Source organism: Mytilus californianus, unplaced genomic scaffold, assembly GCF_021869535.1.
Source record: "Mytilus californianus isolate M0D057914Y unplaced genomic scaffold, xbMytCali1.0.p SCAF_4, whole genome shotgun sequence".
NCBI lineage: Eukaryota > Metazoa > Mollusca > Bivalvia > Mytilida > Mytilidae > Mytilus > Mytilus californianus.
In genome coordinates, this window is record NW_026262690.1 from 108703875 (window position 1) to 108713977 (window position 10103).

General features: G+C 30.4%; 1 long non-coding RNA gene across 6 annotated transcripts in view; it reads left to right on the top strand.

The window, feature by feature from the left end:
* Positions 1 to 9079, top strand: part of LOC127739076 (uncharacterized) — a 66094-nt gene extending 57015 nt beyond the window's left edge. For 3 of the 6 annotated variants that reach the window (XR_008000274.1, XR_008000272.1, XR_008000273.1), the window contains exons 54-56: positions 7909 to 7988; positions 8293 to 8368; positions 8623 to 9079. This is a non-coding gene — a long non-coding RNA (uncharacterized LOC127739076). Of the gene's footprint in view, positions 1 to 1048; positions 1129 to 2345; positions 2422 to 2706; positions 2780 to 3084; positions 3160 to 3951; positions 4026 to 4324; positions 4406 to 7908; positions 7989 to 8292; positions 8369 to 8622 lie in introns of those variants that run through there. The other 3 variants (XR_008000269.1, XR_008000271.1, XR_008000270.1) reach the window with 2 other exon arrangements.
* The last annotated feature ends 1024 nt before the right edge of the window (positions 9080 to 10103 follow it).

Genomic DNA, 10103 nt, shown 5'->3' on the forward strand with positions numbered 1-10103 from the left:
ATTATAATTTGTTTTTTCTTCCGCCTAATTTTTTTCCTTCACTGTTTGGTTGTTTTGCAAGATGTCGCTTAGATATTTGGTATATGATATCAAACAGTTTATACGCTCTTGAAACTGACACCGCTTAACCGAATACTTTTCTATGTAAGAGTTATCTCCCCGAACACTGTTTTTCTTGATATTTCTTATTCTTCGCAAATTACTCGTTATATCCTGGATGTTACGTTTCATTTTGACTGAAGCGTTGCGAAGACTCCATATGAGAGTTATTCCCCCTTATGTATTTGAAATAAGTGATATGTATTTGTAACTTGTAAACCATAAGGGATAGAGACCTAGGGTGTTTTGGTTTGAGGTCATTGGTCAACTTAAAGAAAATTTAGGTCAAGGTCAAAGGTCAAGGTCCTCTTCTAAATTTTTATTTTGACTTATTTCTTATCAGAGGCCATATAAGATATTGACAAAATATTTTTACTAAATTGTTAATGCAAACTGTCGTAACACATGATTTTTGGTTGAACGCGTACGTTGACATGAAATGGGAGTTTCTTCCCCTCTCATATTTAAAGCTAGTTGTATGATGATATTACTCATTAACCATATTTAGTAGAGACCTAGGGTTTTTTATTTGAGGTCCTTACTTTATGAACTTGAAATATAGGTCAAGGGCATAGGTAAATTTGACGTTCTAGATTTTGACCTTAGCATTAACTTTATTTTTATAAATGATAGAGCCAAAGAACTTCTTGCATTAGGTTGCAAGCCATATGACCTTGAAAAGCCAACCAGAAGTGACCTTGTGTGAACCGGAAGTAGCTATTTTTTGTGCTTATTTAATGTAAAAGTATATAGAACCATATATTTTTGGAATCCGTGTCAAGTAACCTATCATATTATACAAGAAGTAATATTTTTCTAAACCGGAAGTATCAAATTATCTCCCTTATTTCGGACAAAAGTGTATAGAAACCATATATTTTTTTGAATCGGCACTCACTATAATCTAAGACTGGAAATGACATTTTAGACTCGATTTTGATATTTTTAGATACAGCCTAAATATGTTACACTCCTAGACAATGAAGATGGTTTCATGGTAGATTGATCACTCATCTGGAGACATAGCATGTAAGTATTTGGTATTTTTAATTGTTCCTTAAACTATGTTTACCGTAGAAAGGCTTGTATAGTTCGCAGTGGTACATAGTCCGCACCCCCTTCTCCCAACGAAATTTTAGGTAAAAAAACTTTTTGTAACTGTTAGAAAAGGTCTAATGAAACTCTGGTAATTTCAAATCCTGTGCGGTCGTTTGCGGTATTTTCTTGGAAAAACCTGTTTTCCATCATCAAACAGAAGCTGAAACTGCTTGTAAATGATTCTAGAACGCTTCATGATTGTTAAAATAAGTTTAATTCACTTAAAAAACAATTTAGAAACTTGTGTATGTTTAAACAGGAAGTTTAAAAAGCACGTGTAAAAGAAGAAATTAACCGGTGAGAGTCGAAATCCGTACATAACAGATATCACTATAATACGACTTTGAAAGTAAAACAGTTCCATCCTTTTGTAAAACAGTCTTTAATATATCTATCACATTAATGTTTGAAGGGTCTTAAGCTAATACAAACCATATTAGTCAGTATGAAACACCAAAACGGAACGAACAATAACCGATTACGTTTTGTAGTTTACAAATTCTAAGCTGGTTTACGGTTGTCTTTTTCCCTATGTTTGTATCGTTTCAATCAAACAGATACCAGTTTATTTCAACCAATGCATTGAAAAGAAACGAGAAATTTGTAATGAAAGGTTTAGTTTTTATATTTATCAGTATTAATTTGATATTGAATAGAAATAACTTATTAATATGGATGAGTTAAAATTATTAGTTTGAAAAATGATAAGAGCGCCCTCTACAATAGAAATAACAAAGATGGCGGAACGTAAACAAACCACCTCGACCGCGAAATTGAAATTTTTCTCTTATTTCTTGCTTATTGTACTCTATAGTCCGCACCCCGTCTGGAAGGTCCAATTTTGGAGAATAAAACCGCGGACTATACAAGCCTTTCTACGGTATATGGTTTGCAGGTAACAAAAATCAGTTTTCCCTGGAACAACAGCTTAAATTAGATTTGATTACAAATTGGTTTTAAATTTCTTTTATTCAAATTTATACTCTTATGAAGATAAGTTTAATGATAATGTATAGAAATTGTTTATATACTTGTCTTCAAATTAGGATTTGTCATAAAAAACGAATCATATTAATTTTGAATTAATTGCAACAATCAATATTCTCTATTTAAAGCTGATACTGATTTAGAATTTTTGTTTTTGTTAGATACAGACTAGATATGTTACACTCCTTGACAATGAAGATGCTTTCATGGTATAAAGCACACGAAGATACATATCATGTAAGTATTTGGTCATTATAATTGTACTTTTATATCTTTTTATATGTGGAAGGTAACAAAAATCAGTTTTCCCCTTGAACAACCATTTAAAATTTTATTACAAATTTGTCTAATATTTCTTTTATTCAAATATTTACTGTAATAAGTTAAGTAATTGTAAATATACTAAGTCTCAAATTTAGGATTTGACAAAACATGCATCACATTAATTTCTGAATTGATTGCAATAGCAAATATTCCCTATTTAAAGCTGATACTAATTTACAATTTTTGTTTTTCATACAGATACAGCCTAAATATGTTACTCTTCGACAATGAGATGGTTTCATTGTATATAGCACATTAGGATTAGTTACATGTATGTATTTATTCATTACAATTTTTTTCTTTAAACTAGGTTTATATTTGTTAGGCATTAAAAATCAGTTTTCACTGAAACAACAGATTGAAGCTTTATAACAAATTGGTTTAAAATTTCTTTTATTTTTATTTATATCCTAATGAAGTATATTTTAATAAGAATGTATAGGTATTGTAGATATACGTCTCCAATTTAGGATTTGACATAAAACAAGCATCACATTAATTTCTGAATTGATTGCAACAGCAAATAGCTTTAATTTTGAAGCTGTAACTAATTTCAAATATTTGTTTTTGTTACAGATAGCCTAAATATGTAAGACTCCCATACCATGAAAGATGCTTCCATTGGAGATAGCATATTAGGATTAGTCACATGTAAGTATTTATTCATAACAATTGTTCTTAAAAACTATGTTTATATTTGTTAGGTAATAAAAATCAGTTTTTCCTGGAACAACAGCTTGAAATTTTATTACAAATTGGTCCTACATTTCATTTATTGAAATATTCACTGTAATGAGATATATTTTAATAAGAATTCAAAACGGAAAGCCCTAATCAAATGGCAAAATCAAAAGCTCAAACACATCAAATGAATGGATAACAACTGTTATATTCCTGACTTTGTACAGGCATTTTCTTATGTAGAAAATGGTGGATTAAACCTGGTTTTAAAGTTAGCTAAACTTCTCGCTTGTATGACAGTCTCATCAAATTCCATTACCGGTATATTGACAGTGATGTGTGAACAAAACAAACCGACACAATAGGTAAACATGTCACAAATAGGGGTACAACAGCAACACGAACCCCACCAAAAACGGGGTGTGATCTCAGGTGCCCCGGAAGGGTAAGCAGATTCTGCTCCACATGTGGCACCCGTCGTGTTGCTCATGTTATAACAAAGCTGGTAAATAGTCTAATTCAGTAGGTCACATTCGTGAAAAGGGAATGGGATTGTAGTTACGACATAAGGAACACGAAGTGATGATTTCAACTTTACCATTTGGAACTCTTGGTTTTGTATGGTGATTGTAAAAATTCTTGTCTCCAATGAAGGATTTGACATAAAACATGCATCACATTAAGTTCTGAATTGATTGCAACAGCAAATAGTCAGGATTAAAAGCTGAAATTAATGTATATTTTTTTTTTTTTTCGTTGCAGATAGCCTAAATATGTAAGACTCCTATGCCATGAAAGATGCTTCCATTGCAGATGCACATTAGGAATAGTCACATGTAGGTATTTGGTCATTACAATTTTTTCTTAAAACAATATTTATATTTGTTAGGTAATAAAAATTGGTTTTTTTCTGAAACAACAGATTGAAGCTTTATAACAAATTGGGCTAAAATTTCTTTCATTCAAATTTATACTTTAATGCTGAATATTTTAATAAGAATGTATAGTAATTGTTTTTATACTTTTTGGGATTTAACATAAAACATGCATCACATTATTTTCTGAATTGATTGCAACAGCAAAAAGTCTGGATTTAAAGCGGAAACTTAATTTATAATTTTTGTTTTTGTTACAGATTATACAGCCTAAATATGTAACACTCCTATACCATGAAAGATGCTGTCATTGTAGATAGCACATTAGGATGTTGCACATGTAGGTATTTGGTCATTACAATTTTTCTTAAAACTATGTTTATGTTTGTTAGGTAATAAAAATCCATTTTTTTCCTGAACAGTTTGACAAAAAGATGCTTTATGTTAAAATGGGTCTCGTAAAAGCAGACCTCTGCAGAGAGCAAACTTTAGATTTTGATATAACATTGATGAATTTAATGGGCGCTAATCTCGTGAAAACAGATCCCCCAACAGAGCTGATTACATAGTATGATGAAAACTTGTGTTTATGGTAAAATGTATTTAGTTTTTTGTCTGGCTCCATTTCATTATCAACCAATTTGAAACTTTATTACAAATTGGTCTAAAAATATTTTCTTCAAATTTACATTCTAATGAAATATATTTATTCGAATTTCAAATGTGGTATATTTTAATAAGAATGAAAGAGTAATTGTAAATTAATTGTCCGTAATTTAAGATTTAACATAAAACGTGAATCACATTAATTTTTTAATTTTTTCAACATCCATTAAATATTCTTTATCTAAAGCTGATGCTAATTTAAATTATTTCTTTTGTAACACATACAGCCCAGATATGTTCCACTCCCACACAATGTAGATGGTTTCATGGTAGATGGCACATTAGGATGTTTAACATGTAAGTATTTAGTCATTACAATTGTACTTTAGGCTGTTTATGTGTGTTGGGTAATAAATATCAGTTTTCCCTGGAACAACAGCTAAAATAAAATTTTATTTCAAATTAGTGTACATATTTTTTTTTTTGTTCAAATTTATAGTCTATTGAAGTAAATTTTAACATGAATGCGTAGTAATTGTAAATATACTTCGAGTCCAATTTAGGATTTGACATAAAATATGAGTGACATTTATTTATAATTGATTGCAACAGCCAATAGTCTCTATTTGAAGCTGGTAAAGTCTTTCCACTTTTCCGTGAAAAGACTTCATGCTTTTGTTCTGATTATTATACCCCACGCAACGAGTTGCAAAGGGTATAATGTTTTTGACCCGTCCGTCAGTCTGTCAGTCCTGTTTCTTGTCATCGCAACTTCTCTCAAACCACACAACAGAATTTCACATAACCTTTTTAGATAATAAGGACATACTATGTAGGTGTGAATATCGACAGGAAATTGCGATTCAATTTTTTTTTTTAGGAGTTACGCCCCTTTGAACTTATTTACTTTAATGTACTACTGCAACAGTTTGTAATCGCAACTCCTCTGATACCACACAACAGAATTTCATGAAACCTTTTTAGATAATAAGGACATACTATGTAGATGTGCATATCGACAGGAAATTACGGTTCAATTTTTTTTCTAGGAGTTACGCCCCTTTTAACTTATTTGCTTCAATGTACTACTGCAACAGTTTGTCATCGCGACTCCTCTGATACCACACAACAGAATTTCATGAAACCTTTTTAGATAATAAGGACATACTATGTAGATGTGCATATCGACAGGAAATTACGGTTAAATTTTTTTCTAGGAGTTACGCCCCTTTGAACTTATTTGCTTCAATGTACTACTGCAACAGTTTGTCATCGCAACTCCTCTGATACCACACAACAGAATTTCATGAAACCTTTTTAGATAATAAGGACATACTATGTAGATGTGCATATCGACAGAAAATTATGGTTCAATTTTTTTTCTAGGAGTTGCGTCCCTTTGAACTTATTTGCTTCAATGTACTACTGCAACAGTTTGTCATCGCAACTCCTCTGATACCACACAACAGAATTTCATGAAACCTTTTTAGATAATAAGGACATACTATGTAGTTGTGCATATTGACAGGAAATTATGGTTCAATTTTTTTTCTAGGAGTTACGTCCCTTTGAACTTATTTGCTTCAATGTACTACTGCAACAGTTTGTCATCGCAACTCCTCTGATACCACACAACAGAATTTCATGAAACCTTTTTAGATAATAAGGACATACTATGTAGTTGTGCATATTGACAGGAAATTATGGTTCAATTTTTTTTCTAGGAGTTACGCCCCTTTGAACTTATTTGCTTCAATGTACTACTGCAACAGTTTGTCATCGCAACTCCACTGATACCATACAACAGAATTTCATGAAACCTTTTTAGATAATAAGAACATACTATGCAGATGTGCATATCGACAGGAAATTACGATTCAATTTTTTTTCTAGGAGTTACGCCCCTTTGAACTTATTTGCTTCAATGTACTACTGCAACAGTTTGTCATCGCAACTCCTCTGATACCACACAACAGAACTTCATGAAACCTTTTTAGATAATAAGGACATACTATGTAGATGTGCATATTGACAGGAAATTATGATTCAATTTTTTTTTCTTATACAATTTTTTTTTCTTATACAATTTTTTTTTTTACACATATTTTATTTCTCCAATGACAATGTGGGGACGTGGGGTATGTGAGCGCGCTCACTAAGGTTCTTTAATTATAATTTTTTTTTCTTTCGCCTAATTTTTTTCCTTCACTGTTTGGTTGTTTTGCAAGATGTCGCTTAGATATTTGGTATATGATATCAAACAGTTTATACGCTCTTGAAACTGACACCGCTTAACCGAATACTTTTCTATGTAAGAGTTATCTCCCCGAACACTGTTTTTCTTGATATTTCTTATTCTTCGCAACCTTAGAAGAAACCGACTAATTTATTTTTTCAAATTACTCGTTATATCCTGGATGTTACGTTTCATTTTGACTGAAGCGTTGCGAAGACTCCATATGAGAGTTATTCCCCCTTATGTATTTGAAATAAGTGATATGTATTTGTAACTTGTAAACCATAAGTGATAGAGACCTAGGGTGTTTTGGTTTGAGGTCATTGGTCAACTTAAAGAAAATTTAGGTCAAGGTCATCTTCTAAATTTTTATTTTGGCTTATTTCTTATCAGAGGCCGTACAAGATATTGACAAAATATTTTTACTAAATTGTTATATGCAAACTGTCGTAACACACGATTTTTGGTTGAACGCGTACGTTGACATAAAATGGGAGTTTCTTCCCCTCTCATATTTAAAACTAGCTGTATGGTGATATTACTCATTAACCATATATAGTATAGACCTAGGGTTTTTTATTTGAGGTCCTTACTTTATGACTTTAAAATATAGGTCAAGGTCATGGGTAAATTTGACGTTCTATATTTTGATTGTAGCATTAACTTTATTTTTATAAACGATAGAGCCATAGGACTTCTTGCATTTAGTTGCAAGATATATGACCTTGAAAAAGCCAACCAGAAGTGACCTTGTGTGAACCGGAAGTAGCTATTTTCTTTACTTATTTAATGTAAAAGTATATAGAACCATATATTTTTGGAATCCGTGTCTAAGTAACCCATCATCATTATACCAGAAGTAATATTTTTCAAACCGAAAGTAACAAATTATCTCCCTTATTTCGGACAAAAGTGTATAGAAACCATATATTTTTGGAATCGGCACTCAGCTATAATCTAAGATTGGAAATGACATTTTAAACTCGATTTTGATATTTTCAGATACAGCCTAAATATGTTACACTCCTAGACAATGAAGATGGTTTCATGGTAGATTGATCACTCCTCTGGATACATAGCATGTAAGTATTTGGTATTTTTAATTGTTCCTTAAACTATGTTTATATGGTTTTCAGGTAACAAAAATCAGTTTTCCCTGGAACAACAGCTTAAATTAGATTTGATTACAAATTGGTTTAAAATTTCTTTTATTCAAATTTATACTCTTATGAATAAGTTTAATGATAATGTATAGAAATTGTTTATATACTTGTCTTCAAATAAGGATTTGTCATAAAAATGCATCTTATTAATTTTGAATTAATTGCAACAATCAATATTCTCTATTTAAAGCTGATACTGATTTAGAATTTTTGTTTTTGTTAGATACAGACTAGATATGTTACACTCCTTGACAATGAAGATGCTTTCATGGTATATAGCACACGAAGATACATATCATGTAAGTATTAGGTCATTATAATTGTACTTTTATATCTTTTTATATGTGGAAGGTAACAAAAATCAGTTTTCCCCTTGAACAACAGTTTGAAATTTTATTAAAAATTTGTCTAACATTTCTTTTATTCAAATATTTACTGTACTGAGGTATATTTTTCATAAGAATGTAAAGTAATTGTAAATATACTAGTCTCCAATTTAGGATTAGACATAAAACATGCATCACATTAATTTTCTGAATTGTTTTTTTTACAGATGCTAATTATATGATATTTCAGTAGTAGAAGGTGCAGCATGGCAGCAATATGATATTTCAGTAGTATAAGGTGCAGCATGGCAGCAGAAGATGTTACATGGAGAATCGTGAAGAGACAGTTTAATTCTTTAGAGGATAAATAATATTATAGTTTATAGATTTATAGTTTATAAATTCTTTAAAGTTCAAACAGATGAGAATTTGCCAAGTGCCCTCAATATGTCTACAATGATATAACATTCATAATTAAGAATGTATTGTAAACCTCTTTTTCAATATTCATATTAAAGGAAGTAGATTGTCAATTTCGATATTTACTTATTTACCTTAAATTTTATTAAGTAATTGGAACAATATGTCTTTATTTAGATTGTTTGAAATTCAAGTTCAAAATGTATTTACATCAGATAGTTTGGGTTTGCCAGCAACTTCAGTTGTATTATAGTATAGCCAAAAGATCATTTGTTGGTTGTAAATAATGCCAGCTCTAAATAAGATCTTAAAATAGAAACTATCTTCAAATTTGACAAGTTACCATATCTACATATGAATAAATTAGAATAGTCTGTAAATATTCTGTATTTTCCTTTTTGCATCATCTTTTGAGTAACCAAATCAGAACACCCAATTTTGTGAAATACTTTTTCCTGTTATATCTATCATTGCTTTTGTAAGATAAAAAGACAAATGTATATGCAGTTTTGTTTAATATATTTAAACTAAAAAATTCAATTTCAAATTAACACAAACAAAAATTACTTTAACTTATGGTTTAGTTCATGCACCCTTTAATGTATATCTTAAAAGTTTTGTTGTGGACTAAGCAAATATCAAATTATCATTTCAGAAGTACATTTTGCTTGCATGGTAATATCTTCACTAACATTTAACATAGTGGGTTTTGGAGTTGCTGAGGTAGTTCTTATTGAGGTGTTTCTTTTTTTTTCTACAGAGGAATCAGTGGTTTCTGTCTTCAGGATATGGTTTTGTCATTCAAAGGGAACTGTCAATGTAATTCTGAAATGATATACATTTGGTATTTTATTGTCATTGAAAAAGAAACAATATTAGTGCATGAACATTTGAACTGTGAATATATAATATTTAAACTTTATAATTTATAATTTTTAAATCTATTTTGGAAATTTACTGTATCAAAATTAAATTGTATTTGACAGTTTGATGGATGGAAATTGAAAATTGGACAAACTTAATTTATGTTCTAAATTTAAGCACAAGTGAAAATAAAATTTCAAATATAAATTTCTACTTCATTAAAACTTTAAATGGATCTGCAAAATCACTGATAGCTAACATGGTTAATCCACTTAATTAGATAGTGTCGTTAAGTATAGTCTAATGAATCCTGTTGATATCCTATTAAAAGTATTGATGTATTATAAATCCTATTCCTAAATCTAACATGTCAGACGCCAGAGACCCCCCTTTGTTATAGAGGGATCGCCCTTGCATCAGTGTC